This window comes from Chiloscyllium punctatum, chromosome 7 (genome assembly GCF_047496795.1).
Source record: "Chiloscyllium punctatum isolate Juve2018m chromosome 7, sChiPun1.3, whole genome shotgun sequence".
NCBI classification, from domain to species: domain Eukaryota; kingdom Metazoa; phylum Chordata; class Chondrichthyes; order Orectolobiformes; family Hemiscylliidae; genus Chiloscyllium; species Chiloscyllium punctatum.
In genome coordinates, this window is record NC_092745.1 from 26,275,432 (window position 1) to 26,291,062 (window position 15,631).

At 45.9% G+C, this 15,631-nt stretch overlaps 1 long non-coding RNA gene across 1 annotated transcript; it reads left to right on the top strand.

Annotated features, from left to right (window-relative positions):
- The first annotated feature begins 5,869 nt into the window (after positions 1 to 5,869).
- On the top strand, positions 5,870 to 13,763 carry LOC140479425 (uncharacterized). The gene is made up of 2 exons (XR_011961031.1): positions 5,870 to 5,904; positions 12,891 to 13,763. It is a non-coding gene; the product is annotated as an uncharacterized lncRNA (long non-coding RNA).
- Positions 13,764 to 15,631: the final 1,868 nt, after the last annotated feature.

A 15,631-nucleotide genomic window follows, 5' to 3' on the forward strand; every position in this document is an offset into this window, starting at 1 on the left:
CTTCTTCAAAACTGTTCTGAGGAAGGGTCACTTGACCTGAAAAGTTAACTTTGACCTTTTCCACAGATGCAGCCAGACCTGCTGAGGTAATCTGTTTTTGTAAAGAGTCTGGTTGAGCAGCAGACAATGCTCAAGGAGAGGGATGGAGTTTGTACTGGCAGATGAAGAGGATGGCTTTGATCTTCCCAATGTGTTTCCCAGTGAGCCTGGCTCCTCAGTCCTGACTGCTCTTAGCTGCTGTGATTGTCACTGATGGGACACTTATTATTAGAGATTCTGACCACAGCAGAAAGCCCCAGTGTTAAAATAACGGCAGATCTCAAAGTTGAAACTTCACCAATTGAGGAGGTGAAAGAAGGAGCTCGGAGCAGCTGTACATTTGTTACTGAGACGGGAGAAAACTGTGAACCATCTGCACTCCCTGGAATCTGACAGCACATAAGAACATTAAAACTAGGAGCGGGAGCAGGCTCTCTGGCCTCTTGGGCTGCTCTGCCATTCAGTAAGATCATGGCTGATCTTTTCATGGCCTCCGCTCCCCCTACCCACCCTCTCACCATAAACCTTTACTGTTTATAAAATTACCTGTCTTAGCTTTGAAAACATTTACTGAGGAATCACTTCGCTGGGCAGAGAATTCCATTGATTCACAACCCTCTGAGTGAAGAAGTTCCTTCTCAATTCAATCCTAATTCTGCTCCCCCAGCACAGGAGGAGACCATTCAGCCCATCGTGTCTGTGAGTGATCCAATTAGTCCCACTGCCCCTCTCTCTGTCTTCATATTGCAGCAAATTTTGCCTTTTCAGCTCGATCTTCTGTTGACTGTTGTAGACCTGGTCTACAGCAGACACTGCCCCTAACCTGGGCTCCAAATTGGTATCTCATTCATCCATTGGGAGACAAACTTCCTGGGCTGGGAAATGCAGCTCAGGACCCTGAATATTCTCTCTCCCCTCCTGAGGGACACTTGATGCTGAGGGGTTAGTTAAATGGACCCCTACAATATATCCCTACCATGCACACTTCCCCATTCTGTCTCTAAAACGCTGGAGCCTGCCAGCAGGATATTCAACTGCAGGAGCCACCCTCAGTTTGACCAATTCTGACCACCCCAATTCTTCGTAACATTCCAACTCATTACTAATATCAAATCTGGCCATCTCCTCCTTGGTGTTATATAGGGAATGGGCCACTCCATTTCAGACAATTTGGAATTTATGGAACATTGATGGAAGAAGTTGGGGGAGGTCATCAGAATCATGGAGTTTGGAGGTGAGATGAGCAGGAATAAGAGTTTCTGTGGTCAAAGGGCTGATGTAATGCAGAGACAAACAATGTAGTGGAGATTAAAATAAGAGACCTATGTGATGAAGAGGATGTGGGGTTTGAAGCTCCAATACTGGAGGGTCCAGTGGGAAAGAGGCCCAGGCTTATTGCTGTCCATTGGACATTCCAGTGGGATGGAGGCCCATGTTTCCTGATCTCTGTTGGAGGTTCCAATTGATTTCAATGAAATTGGAATGTTGGCATTTCTTGCAGCAATTGGAATCTTGGAATTTATAATAAAAGGACTGGATTACAGAAATAAAGATATATTGTTACAATTCTACGAGGCATTGGTGAGACCACAACTGAAGTATTGTGACCAGTTTTGGTCTCCTTACTTGGTGAAGGATATGGTGGTGCAGGATGCAGTTCAGAGGATGTTCACCACACTGATTCCCGGGATGAAAGGGCTGTGATACGAGGAATGGTTGAATAGCTTGGGCTTATACTCACTAGAATTCAGTCGCATGGGGGGAGATCTGAGTGAGGTATATAAAATACTTAAGGGGATTGATAAGGCAGACATGAAACAGGTGTTCCCTCTTATGGGCCAGTCTCAAACAATAGGTCGTAGATATAGACTGAGAGAGATAGGATCAAACTGAGATGAGGAGAAATTGTAGGTGGCCTGGTGGCGCAGTGGTTAGCATTGCTGCATCACAGTCCAGGGACCCGGTTCCATCCAAGCCACTGGCAACTGTGTGGAGTTGACACATTATCCCCTTGTCTGCATGGGCTTCATCTGGGTGTTCTTTCCACAGTCTAAGATGTAAATATTAAGGGGATTAGCTGTGCTAAATTATCCGTAGTGTCCAAGGATGTGTAGGGAAATGTAGGGTTACTGTGTCTGGGTGGAATGCTCTAGCAAGGGCCGGTGTGGACTTGTTGCCTGTTTCCATACTTAGGGATTCTGTTCTATTATAACTACTTCTCTGAGAGGGTAGAGAATCCGTGCAAATCACTGCCCCCAGAGCGCAGTAGAGATGGAATCAATGAACAGATTCTAGAAAGAAACAGATATCTTTTTGATGAAAAGCAGGATAGAAAGCAATAGGGAGCAGTCTGGAAAGTGGAGATGAGGATAAGATCAGCCATAATCATGTTAAATGGCAAATGGGCTTAAAGGGCTGAATTACTATTCCTGCTCCTCATTCCGTCAATGAGATCCTTGTTTACTGCTCTCGATTGGAGGATCCAGTTGCAAGAAGTCGCTTGTTTACTGGTCTGTACGGGAGGTTCCAGTTTGAAGCTGGTCCATGTTTACTGGTCTGTACTGGAGAGTTCAATGAAATTGAGGTCTTTCTGATCTGGTTTCTACTGGAGGGCCCAACAGGAATACGATTCATGTTTTCTAGTCTCTGCTGGAGTATTGAGTGGGAAGAAGACCCATATTTACTGTTCTGGATTCGACGTTTCAGTGGCAAAGAGGCCCAAGTTTAACGGTCTTTACTGGAGAGTGGGAATGAATTCCATGCTTACTGGTCTCCATTTGACTGTCCAATGGGACATGGACAATAGCATGAGTGTGCAGCTCCTTTCCTTTCTATTGTAACTGTGTGATAGTCCAATCCTCATCCCAGTAAAACTGGAGCCTGACCATGGAAGGGGAAGGAGAGGGGAAAGGATTGGAACATGTTGTGAATGGATAGGATGGGTCAGAACCTGTCCTGTCCCTCCAGCTCACACTGATGGCCTGAGGATCTCCTCTCTCTGCTGGGCCTTCATGGAATGAGGTTTCTGTCCAAACCAGTCCCCAGTGAGAATAGGCCAACAGCATAGAACTGCCCTTCATTTGACAAGAATCTGGTCGTCTTCCTGAGAGAAAGGCCAAATCCTTGTCAGTGTGGGAAATAGGGCTTTATTCCAGGAGTAGACATGTTCCTGGGGTCAAGGGTTAACATCCATTAGTGGGGCAGAGCAGAGGGAGATTTACCCTGTATTTAACTGTTTCCACCTGAGAAATTGTGGGAAAGAGAGAGAGGGAGAGAGAGAAAGAGAGCGAGAGGGAGAGACAGTGTGTGTGTGTGTGTGTGTGTGTGTAAGAGAGAGAGTGAGAGTCTGAGGCTGTGTAAGATGAGTAAATGGGGAGATAGAGAGAGAGGTAGAGGGAGGTAGAGATGGTGAAGTTGAAGACTAGATATATAGAGAGGGTGAGGTTGGTTATGAGACTGTGTGACTGAGAGGGAAGAAAGAGAGAGAAAGACAGAGTGGGTGAGAGGCCAGGAGTAAAGAGTATCGAGTGAAAGAGAGACAGACAGACAGACAGACAGACAGATTCTGGTCGCCACATTATGATAAGGATATGACTGTACTCGAGAGGGTGCAGATATTTCCCAGGATGCTGCCTGGCCTGGAGGGTCTGAGCTCTGAGGAAGGATTGGAAAGGCTGGGATTGTTTCTCTTGGAGCAGTGAAGGTTGAGAGGGAACCTGATAAAGGGCTATAAGATTATGAGGGGCAGAGATAGAGTGGACAGGAAGGCAATTTTTCCATGAGTAGAGGAATCAATATCCAGGGGCAGAGATTGAAGATAACACAGACATACAAAGCTAGAAACAGGGAGCAGCAGTAAGGATAGGGTTAGGGTTAGGGTTAAGTTCAGGGTAAGGCTTGGGGTTAGGGTTAGGGATTGGCCCTGTGAGTCTGCTCTGTCATTAAATACGATCATGGCTGATCCTCTCCCTCAATGCCAAGCTGGGATTAGTATTGTTAGATCATTGATGATCTGTGCAGACTTGTTAAATGCTCTTCATGGCATTGAGCTTCCGATTGAGAAAGAGAGAGAGACAGAAAACAGAGAACAGGAGAGAGAAAGAGCGTGTGTACATTGTGAGATTGAGTTAGAGAGGGTGAGGCATTTAGCTGCTTCCCCCGGACTCACTGTTCCAACGTCCTGGAATAACGCCTGCTGGAGAGCTCAGTCAGAGAGTGACCGGAGGGAGAGAGAGAGAGAGAGAGAGGGAGACAAAGTGAGCGGGGGCAATGAGAGATTGAGGGGATACAGCGAGAATGATTGAGGAAATAGGTAGAAATATAAGTGAAGGAGAGGAATGGATGATAAGAGAGAGACATACGGAGAGAGACCAACCAACACAGAAGGTAAGGGAGATAAACAGAGTATCAATCATACTTGGATAAAGCGAAGGATATAAGTGGCTATATAATTGGGAGAAGAGAGAATCAGAAATGGAAATATAAAAAGAGGGAGTAAGTCAATGAATGACAGGAATATATTCAAGTGAAAGCGGAGAAACGGAATATGGGAAAAGGGAGAGAGGAAGGAGGGAAGGAAGAAAGAGAGAGAGAGAAAGAGAGAGAGAGAGAAGAGGAAGTGTGAGGGCCTGACGTGGCTCTCTCTGCCTGATGCCATTTACATACTGAGGAACACCCAGTCAGACTCTCACAGGCTGCAGCTTTATAAAGCAGAGCCCAGTGAAGGGAGAGTTTATCAGGAACCAGGCACAGGGACAGGAGCACACACCATGATTTCACACATCCAGCTGATCTGGCCCCTGGCATTCTGTGTCGCAGGTACAAATCTCTCTCCTTCCACCTTGATCTTTTGCTGCTCTCCATTTCACTCCAATTCCACTGAACTGTGACTGAAGGGAAAATGCTGAAACCAGAGGAATGCTCAGTGTCCCCGACAACCTCTCATTTGACAGGCTCTTTCTGTGACAGTTCTGATTTCACTGTGTTTCTCTCTGACCCCTCAGGTATCAGTGGGGACATCATCATGACTCAGTCTCCCCCGGTGCTGTCAGTGGGACTGGGCCAGACTGCAACCATCACCTGTAAATCCAGTCAGAGTGCCAGTGGTGATGTTGAATGGTACCAGCAGCGGGAAGGACAGAAACCCTCTCTCCTGATCTACAATGCAGCAACACGATTCACAGGGGTCTCCAACAGATTCACCGGGACAGAAGTGTCCAGCACACACTTCACCCTGACAATCAGCAATGTTCAGAATGAGGATGTCGCTGATTATTACTGTCAGCAGAGTGAGAGCTGGCCTTGGCACAGTGATGCAGAGTCATACAAAAATCTCAATACACATAGTCCCACCTCTTGTACTGACACATCCCACAGTTATGTTAAAATTAAACTGAATAAATTAAACCATATTGGGATTGTCACTATACCCTACACACTCCAGTCCCTGTGGTGTCCACTGTTCACTGAAGGCCTCAAGTTTCCCTCTTACACTCCATGGTCACATGGGAAGAACAGCTGCAAGATTTAACAAATTAAAAAATGTTCACAAACTGCTTGAGCCCTGATAGACACAATGCAGAGCCAGAGAGACAGAGAGCATGATAGAGAGAGAGAGGGAAAAATGGAATGAGAAAAACAGAGAAAGAAGGCATGGGAGACAGAGACAGACAGAGAGAAGGTGAGAGTGAGTGAGAGACGGAGAGAGACAGGGAGAAGGTGAAAGTGAGTGAGTGAACAACAGAGAGAGACAGGGAGAGGGTGAGAGTGACGGAGGGAAGCAGAGAGCAGAGGTTTTTGTACAGCCTCTGCACTGGGACCTCTCACTGTGGGTTACGTTCGGTAAAGGAACCAAGCTCAGACTGAGTAAGTAAATCTCTATCTTCCATTATTTACCCTGTCAATACTGAAACATAATTTCTAAAACACAAATGCTGAATTGTTGAAGGTGTTAGTGAGAAGCTGCAGTGAATGAAATAGTTGATTCAGGAGCACTCTGCCTAACAGGGTGTCCAGCTGTATTTCTTTAGTCCCATTGCCCCTTGAAACAGCAAGATATAAGTCAGTCAGTTTTACTCACCGTGTGGAGAAGCTCTGTCCATTTGCAGCCTGTGGTCCCATTCCTGCAGCATGGAGTGAAATCAGTGAGTAGCCTCCTGTCAGTCTCAGTGTGACTGACACGGGCAGAGTTTGATGTGAGCTCTGGCTCCCTGTCCCAGTCTCTGATCTCACTGACCTCAGCAGCAGCAGCAGCAGCAGCAGCAGCAGCAGCACAGTGAGACACTGAGCTCCCACCTCGCCCAGCTTTAACTCTGCTCAATCACACAATCACAGAATTGTTACAGTGCACAAGGAGACCATTCTACCCATCCTGTCTGGACAGGGTCTCTGAATGAACAATTCACTGTGTGTCATTCTCCTGTCTTCTCCCTGTCACCCTGCACATTTTTCCTTTTCAAATTACAGTCTCATTCCCTTTGGAATGTTTCAATTGAAGCTGCCTCCACCACACTCTCAGGCAATGCATTCCACATCTTAACAACTCACTGGCTGAAACTGTTTTTCTTCATCTCACTTTTGCTTCTTTTACTGATTACTTTCAATCTGTGGCCTCTTGCTCTCAATCCTTTCTGAATTGGGAGCATTTTCTCCCTATTTACTCTGTCTTGACGCCACCTGATGTTGAATTCTTCAAAAAACTTTCCTCTCAGCCTTCATTTCTCCAAGGAAGACAATCCAAACTTCTCCAATATATTTTCATAACTCATGTTCCACATCCCCGAACATTCCATGGGAATTTTTTTGACCCATCTTCAAAGTATTCATATCCTGCATGCATTATTCACCTTACCTGTTGCCCGTAGTCCCATTTGCCTGCATTTTGGTCATTTCTTCCTCTATCTTTCCTATCCATGCACCTGTTCAAATGTCATCACTTCCTCTGGCAGCTCATTCAATACATGCACCACCCTTTATGTGAAAGAGATGCACCTCAGGTCACTTTTGAATCTCTCCCCTTTCATTTTAAACCTCTGCCTTCTAGTTTTGGACTCCCCAACCATATGGAAAAGACTTTGGCTACTCACCTTATCTATGCCCATCATGATTTTATAAACCTCGAAAATGTCACCCTGTAGCCTCTGATCTTCCAAGGAAAACAGCTCAGGCCTAACCGGCCATTCTTTATAACTTAAACCATCCATCTTGTTTTCACTCTTTCCAGTTTAATGACATTTAGCCAATAGCAGGGTGACCAGAAATGTGGTCTGATCAATATCTTGGAGAGCTGTAACATAATGTCCCAACTCCTGTACTCAATGCTCTGACCAACGAAGGCAAGTGTACCAAATGCTTTCTTTACCACTCTGTCTCCATGTGATACCAGTTTCAAGGCACTATGTGCCTCCCTGCCTGACAAAACTCCCCATGTCCCCATAATTAACTGTGTTAGCCCTGGCCTGGTTTTTGTACCGAAATGCAACACCTCATTATTATCTCAATACCTCATGTAAATGTGCTCTCAAATAGCCTTCGTCACTGCCCACTATGCCACCAATTTTGATGTCATCTGCAAACTCACAAACCATACCTCCTATATTTTCATTCAAACATTCAAATGATGAACAATGATGAACCCAGAACCAATCCTTTTGTCACACAGTTTTCACAGACTTCCAGTCTGAACAATAACCTTCTACCACCACTCTCTGTCTCCAACCATTAAGCCAGTTTTGTATCAATTGGCTTGCTATCCCTGGATCCCATTGATTTAACCTTACTAACCAGTTGTCTATGCAGTACCTGTCAAAGGCCTTGCTAATGTCCATGTAGGCAATATCTACCACTCTGCCCTCAGCTATCTTCTTGGTAATGTCTTCAAAAGGCTCAATCAAATTCGTGACACTCAATTTCCCATTTACAAAGCCTTGTGCACTCTCCTTAAACAATCCTTGTCTTTACTAATGCATGTAAATCCTGGCTTTCAAAATCCCCTCCAACAACTTACTCACCACTGACATCAGACTCACCAGTCTATAATTCCTTGCAGACCTTCTTAAATAATGGCACAACATTAACCACGCCCTAGTCTTCCAGCACATCACCTGTGGCTGTTGATGATACAAAAATCCCCGCACAGGGTGTCACTGTCTCTTCCCAAGCTTCACATAAAGTACAGGGATTGACCTGATCAGGTCCTGGGGATTTGTCTACCTTTATGAGTGTAAAGAACTGGTAACTGCACCTCTTCTTCTGTAACGAGGACTCTTTTCAAGACAGCAACATTCATTTCCTTCCTTCACTTCACTGCCTTTATTAGTGGTAAATATTGAGGCAAAATATTAGTTTTGTGACTCATTCATATTCTGTTTGAAAAAAAATTGAAAAATTTGAAGTGTGAGATATTTAGAGGTTATCCATGGAATATGATCCATGATCATGACTTTACTCTGGATTGTCCTTTGTCCTTTTCCACTGTCACCCTAAACCTTGTGATACAATGATCAGTCTTCCCTACCCTAAATGTCCTCTCACTGACACTTGATCTACTTGGGCCTCCTCATTCCCAAGATCCTGGTTTGGAGAGCTTTGTTTCTCATTGGAATGGGAACACACCGCTGGAGAAAATTCACCTGAACACACTCTCAAAACTCTGGCCCCTCTTTGCCCTTCACACTACTACTATCCCAGTGTGAATTCCTTGCAGATCCCCCTCTACATCCTTCCCACTAGTCGGTGAACTACAGACTGCACTGAACAATCTGATTGCACCTTTTTTTATTCCTTATCTTGAACCAAATCGCTTCTGTCCTTGAGCCCTCTGGGACAGCCTCTTTCTCCAACTCTGCACCGATCTCCTTAACCAATCCCACATCTCTCACTCTTTCCGCCCTTTCCTATCTTTCATGAACACCTTGTAGCCAGGAATATTTAACACTCAGTCCGGTCCTTATTTGAGCCTCATCTGTAAGAGCAACAACATCAGATTTCTGCTTGACAATCAGTGTCTATAACTCCCCAATCTTATTCGCCACACTCCGTGCAGTCCCATACATGCACAGTCAGCAGGGTTTAGAAATTATTATTCTCTCCCTCACTCTGAAACTGCCTATCAAGTTATTATTCCTTACTCTGGCGTATCTATCTCTTCCAGGATTCTGTGTCCCTTTGATATTCTCTCCTGGCTCCCACAGCCCTTCCATGACAGCTTAAACCATCTCCAACAGCACTAGCAATCATCCCAAAAGAAACTCAGTTCTAACTCTGTTCGGGAGCAACCTATTTGGTCGATAGAGGTCACATCTCTCCGAGAGTCATTCCCAAAATGCCAAGAATCTAAAGCCTTCCGTCATGGACCATATTTCCAGCCTCACATACACCTGTCTTATCCTCCTGTTCCAATTCTCACTTACGTGGGGAACTTGGAGTAATCCAGAGATTTCTGTTTTTGAGCTCCTGCTACAAATTTCCTACCAAAGCTCTGATTGCAGGACCACATCCCTTTTCTCCCTCTGTCACTGGGATCGATGTGGACCACGACTGCTGCCTGTTCCCCCTCTCCCCTCAGTGTGCTCTGCAGCTGCTCAATGACAACGTTGACCCTGTCACCAGGGAGACAACAGACCATCCTGGATTCCCATCTGCAGCTGCACAAATACCTATCGATTGCCCTCGTTGTCGAATCTCCTCTCACTATCGTTCTTCCAGTCTTCCTTGTGCAGTCACTGTACAGCTGTGGCCGCCCGTGGTGCCAGGGACTTGGTTCTGGCTGCACTCCCCAGATGAACCATCATTCTCATCAGGATGCCAAACTCCTGGTTGGAGAGTGGGATGCAGTCAGGGGATTCCTGTACTAGCTGCTTTGTCCTTTTGGATGGTCTGCTGCTCCCCCATTCCCTCTCTCCCTGCATACTCTGAAGCTGCAGAGTGACCACATCTAGAAACGTGCTCTCCACGGAGCTCTCAGCCTCACAGACTCTCCGCACTGACACCAGCTGCTGCTCAAGCTCCGAAACCCGGAGCTCCAACTGCTGTCACTGACCACACTTCCTACACTCATGGTATTCCATAGTCTGGGAAACACCCTGAAGTTCCCAAATGGAACTGGATGCACACTCTTTCCACTCTTTGGTTATCACTTGGCAAAGTTCTGATTACAAACAGCTACAGCAGGGCTCACAGTCCAGTGCTTTTAGGGTTCTGGGGTTTTGCAGAGTCTCTTCAAAAGACCAAAGGACCTTATGATATTGCAGCAGAATTAGGCCATTCACCTCATTAAGTCTGCTGTGCCATTTGGTTATGGCTGAGGTTTTTCTCACAACCATTCTTCCATTATGTTTGATTGCCTTTCCAATCAAGAGCCTATCAATATCTGTCTGAAATACACTCAATGATTTCGCCTCCACAGCAATGATTTCCACAGATTAACCACCCTCTGGCAGAAGAAATTCCTCATCACAGTCGTAGTGGGTTATCCCTTAACTCTGCGACTGTTCCTTCTGATCTGATTTTCTCTTCCTTGTGGAAAATTCTTCTCCACGTCCACTCTATCCAGGCCTCTCAGTATACTGTAAGTTTCAATGTGATCCTCCCATGTCCTTCTGAACTCCATGAAGTACACATCCAGATTCCTCAACCGCTCCTCATCAGAGCAGGCTGTCACCCCCAGGGTCATTCTTATAAACCTCCTCTGGACCTCCCCCAATGCAAACACATCCCTCCTTAGATACAGGTCCCAAAACTGTTCACAATGTTCCAAATGTATTCTGACCGGAGTCTCACACAGCTTTCCAAATGCTCGGTTATTGTATCTTTAATAACTGGCTCCAGTGTTTTCCTCATGTATAATTCCTCATTTTCACTCTCCCTCCTTTTATTAAAAAGTGGAGTTATATTGGATACTGGCCAGTCCATTGGAACTCTGTCAGAGTCTTCAGAATGCTGGAAAATGTTCACTAAAGTGTCCACAATTTCTACACCCACTTTCTTAAGGACTCTGAGTTGCAGAGCATCAGACCCTGGGGAATTCCAAATTTTGATACCGTCAGTCTCCACAATACCACATCCCAACTTATAGGGATTATCTTCAGTTCCTCCTTTACACATGACCCTCTATCCCCTGGCATTTCCTTTCAATAGGATGTGCATCCTTGGATATTCAGTTCCCAGCCCTGATCCCCTTGCAGCCATGTCCCTGCACTACAGAGTCATTTGCCTTGTTTCATATACTCGATGCATCGAAGTACAACACCCTCAGTCATGCACTGACTGCCTCCTTCTCAAAGGTATCTCTGTCAGAAATCAGAGAAACCCTACAGTGTTGATGCAGACCATTCAGCCCAGTCTGACCCTCCAAAAAGTATCCCATCAACCCTACAATTCCCATAGATAATCCTCCTAACCTATACATCTTTGTGACAATGGGAGGAAACCCAAGTAGACACGGGGAGAATGTGTAAACTCCACACAGACAGTCAGTTGGAATTGAGTCTGTGTCTCCGGAGCTGTGAGACAGCAGTGCTAACCACTGATCCACCATTCCACCCTGCTCGGCATCAAGTTCAATTCCTGATCCTTTCCATACTCTCCATCCTATTACATGGTCTGGATGCTTTCATAAATTCTCATGAGCCCCTATCTGCCTTATTTACCTTGGATTGTGTGGTACCACTTTTTCTACTTTATTCCTAATGGTTCGTGTGTTAAAAGACAAAGCTTTTACGTTTGTTCTTTTGTTGAGCTTCCCTGCACTTTTATGTTTCCTTCGTATAATATGACATTCACAATATTCGATCCTTTCCTTTTATTTTCTGGTAACAATCAATCCCATCATATCCAGTAATCCGACATTCTCCTTTGCCATCCATTTTCTCATTTTCCATCCAACTAAGCCAGTTATTTTCGCTTTGAATCATATTCAGACTGATATTTATCCCTGAACAAATATCACTCAAAATGTTCCTTGGTTCATTGTTGCTTGTGAGATCTTGCTGTGCATAATCTGGCTTCCACATTTCCTAAATGACAACAGTGACCACATTTCAAACAAGTCTCACACTGTCTGCAAATGTCTTGGGGACAGCATGAATCTTTCTTTTCTTTGGATGAACGGGGAGTCTTTCAGATGTGAAAGATGCCGTTCCAATATTGCACAGGCTTCCTCCTGAACTACAGTTTCTGCTTTGTCCCTCTCTTTTGTTAAAATAGATGGAAAGTTTTCTTGAGGAACCATTGCTCCATCTTCCACTTCCGCAAAAGTTCCCTTCCTGCTCTCGAATGGGCCTCATACATTCCTTCATTCTCTTCTTGTTCTTTCTGTGATTATAAACATCACTGGGATTTCCCTGACTTCAATTGCACACATTTCATCCTGTCAGCTCTTTGCTTTCCTCAGGTCCTGGTTAATTTCACCCCTGCATTTTGTCTTTCAGCAAAGTTTTACCAAGTCACTGCCCAGTTTAGTAAAATGGTTTGTTCCCAAATGAAAACTTTTACACTTGCCCCATGGTTCTCCATTTCCATCCCTCCTCTCAATCCCACTGAGTTCTGATCACTGTCACTGAAAGGCTCCCCCATTGAGAGCCCTTCCAGCTGCTCACATTCATTCCTTAAACGATGGTCTAACACTGTCCATTCTCTTTTCACCATCACCTTCTCAGGGGAAATTAGGGATGGACAATAATGGCCAGTGACACCCACATCCCAAGAAGCAATTTGAACAATGCCTGTTCTTTTATGGGGTTTGATAGGGGTTGGATACAAATGTTCAAAATGGATTGTTTTTCCAGTTCATGTTCAGAGAGTTGAAATCCCTTTAAATGGCAGAGATTAAAATTCTTTCTCTTGTCTTTCAGGCCGTGATAACTCTCAGCCAAAGCTGACCCTGCTGCCCCCTTCCCCGGAGCAGATAGATGCCAAGGGCACTGCCACCCTGGTGTGCCTTGCCAATCACTTCTATCCCGATGAGCTGGAGGTGCAGTGGAAGAAGGACGGTGCAGTCATTTCGGACGGGGTTCAGACCAGCAACTACCTGCGAGCTTCGGACAGCACCTACAGTGTCAGCAGCCTGCTGACCCTCTCTGGGTCTGACTGGGAGTCCAACGCTCGCTTCTCCTGTGCCCTCACCCACGTGACCCTCCCCTCTCCCCTCAGCAAGAGCATCAGGAGATCAGAATGTGTGTAGAGTATTGGAGACAGTCCACAGAGGAGACACAACTTTAAACAGAACAGGGCTGAGCTGGCAGGGCAAAGATCATTGTCAGCACTGAATTTCAATTCTCTTCCTTCTTGGAACTGGCTCAGAGACACTTCTAAGTTTCCGCGGTTAAGGCAGGTCATTGGGACAGTGTAAAGGAGATTTAATTTGTATCTAATCCCGTACTACTCCTGTTCTGGGAGTGTTTGTTGGGGACAGCATTGACTTGTGATGTCAAGTAAACCTCCTCGATACTGTAGACTGTCAGCTCCACAAAATCAATGTGAACCTCAGAAGTCTCTGCTGCAGTAAACCAGATCTCCTTCCTGCTCAGCCGCCAGTTCCAATTTAAGGTTCTTTCACTGCTTAAAATGACAGGATTCTCTTTTTTTTGAGAAAATCTCCACAAGTGTTTTCCTCAAGCTCCATTGTGGCTGTGAATTTGTGCAGCTTCCTCTGTCTGGGCTGTTAATTGCAGTCTGTTTTCTGTCAATGTCAATCTGGAAAAGGGAATAAAGATGAAGAAGATACAGTCTCTGTCTCTGAGTGCTTTGTATGTAAACTGCTCCAGCCTCAGTTGATTGGCTACGCTTTAGCAAATGGTTGTCATGGTTGGCTGCTTGGATGGTCAATCAATTACACATCAGCTAAAGACTGGATTTGAGCCAATCTTCAATCATTTTCAAGAGATCCCTTCGATCTGGAATCTGTCAAGTTCACAAGATTCTAAATAGAACAGAAACTGAAATCTGCTGGGACCCAATCATTCCAATCTGACGCATTCCCTCTTCACTCTGTTGTCCAGACCCAGCTGGTGGGATCGCACTTTGCCCACTTTGCTGCTGCTGAGTCACATTTCAAATGAGCTGAGGCCAATCACAGACACTGGAGGGTTCAGTCATTACATTCATTTCTCCCACCCTAGCCTGTTCCTCACAGTGACAGCTCAAAGCTGAACTGAGTGACAACTTAGCTCAGAAAGAGGATCAGTCAGAATCTTCCATCATACATGATTGTCTGTCGGTGTGTGTCCCTGAGTGTGGGTGTGACTGCTACCCAGTACTGTTTGTAGGTGTGTGTCCCTGAGTGTGGGTGTGCCTGCTACCCAGTACTGTCTGTAGGCGTGTGTCCCTGAGTGTGGGTGTGACTGCTACCCAGTACTGTCTGCAGATGTGTGTCCCTGAGTGTGGGTGTGACTGCTACCCAGTACTGTCTGTAGGTGTGCGTCTATGAGTGTGGGTGTGACTGCTACCCAGTACTGTCTGTAGGTGTGTGTCTCTGAGTGTGGGTGTGACTGCTACCCAGTACTGTCTGTCGGTGTGTGTCTCTGAGTGTGGGTGTGACTGCTACCCAGTACTGTCTGCAGATGTGTGTCCCTGAGTGTGGGTGTGACTGCTACCCAGTACTGTCTGTAGGTGTGCGTCTATGAGTGTGGGTGTGACTGCTACCCAGTACTGTCTGTAGGTGTGTGTCTCTGAGTGTGGGTGTGACTGCTACCCAGTACTGTCTGCAGATGTGTGTCCCTGAGTGTGGGTGTGACTGCTACCCAGTACTGTCTGTAGGTGTGCGTCTCTGAGTGTGGGTGTGACTGCTACCCAGTACTGTCTGTAGGTGTGTGTCTCTGAGTGTGGGTGTGACTGCTACCCAGTAATGTTTGTAGGTGTGTGTCTCTGAGTGTGGGTGTGACTGCTACCCAGTACTGTCTGTAGGTGTGTGTCCCTGAGTGTGGGTGTGACTGCTACCCAGTACTGTCTGCAGATGTGTGTCCCTGAGTGTGGGTTTTACTGCTACCCAGTACTGTCTGTCGGTGTGTGTCCCTGAGTGTGGGTGTGACTGTTACCCAGTTAATGTCTGTGGATTTGTGTCTCAGCTTTCCTGCATTTCATAGAGTCTCAGAATCAGAGAGATGGACAGCACGGGAACAGACCCTTCAGTCCAACTCGCCCATATCGACCAGATGTATGAAACTAATCTAGACCCATTTGACAGCCCTCGGCCCATATCCCTCCAAACCCTTCCTATTCATACACCCATCCAAATGTTCTTTAAATGTTGTAACTGTACCAATATGCACCACTTCCTCTGGCAGATCATCCCATACATGCACCACCCTCTGTTTGAAAAGGTTGCCCCATAAGTCCCTTTCAAATCTTTCCCCTCTCACCCTTAACCTATGCCCTCCCGTTCTGGACTCCCCCACACCAGGGAAAACACCTTGTCTTTTTACCCTATCCGTGGCGCTCATGGTTTTATAAACCTCTATAAGGTCACCCCTCAGCCTCCGACATTCCAGGGAAAACAACCCCAGCTTGTTCAGCCTCACCCCATTGCTTAAAAAAAAAGCAACACTGGTAACATTCTTGTCAATCTTTTCTGACCCCTTTCAAGATTCACAACTTC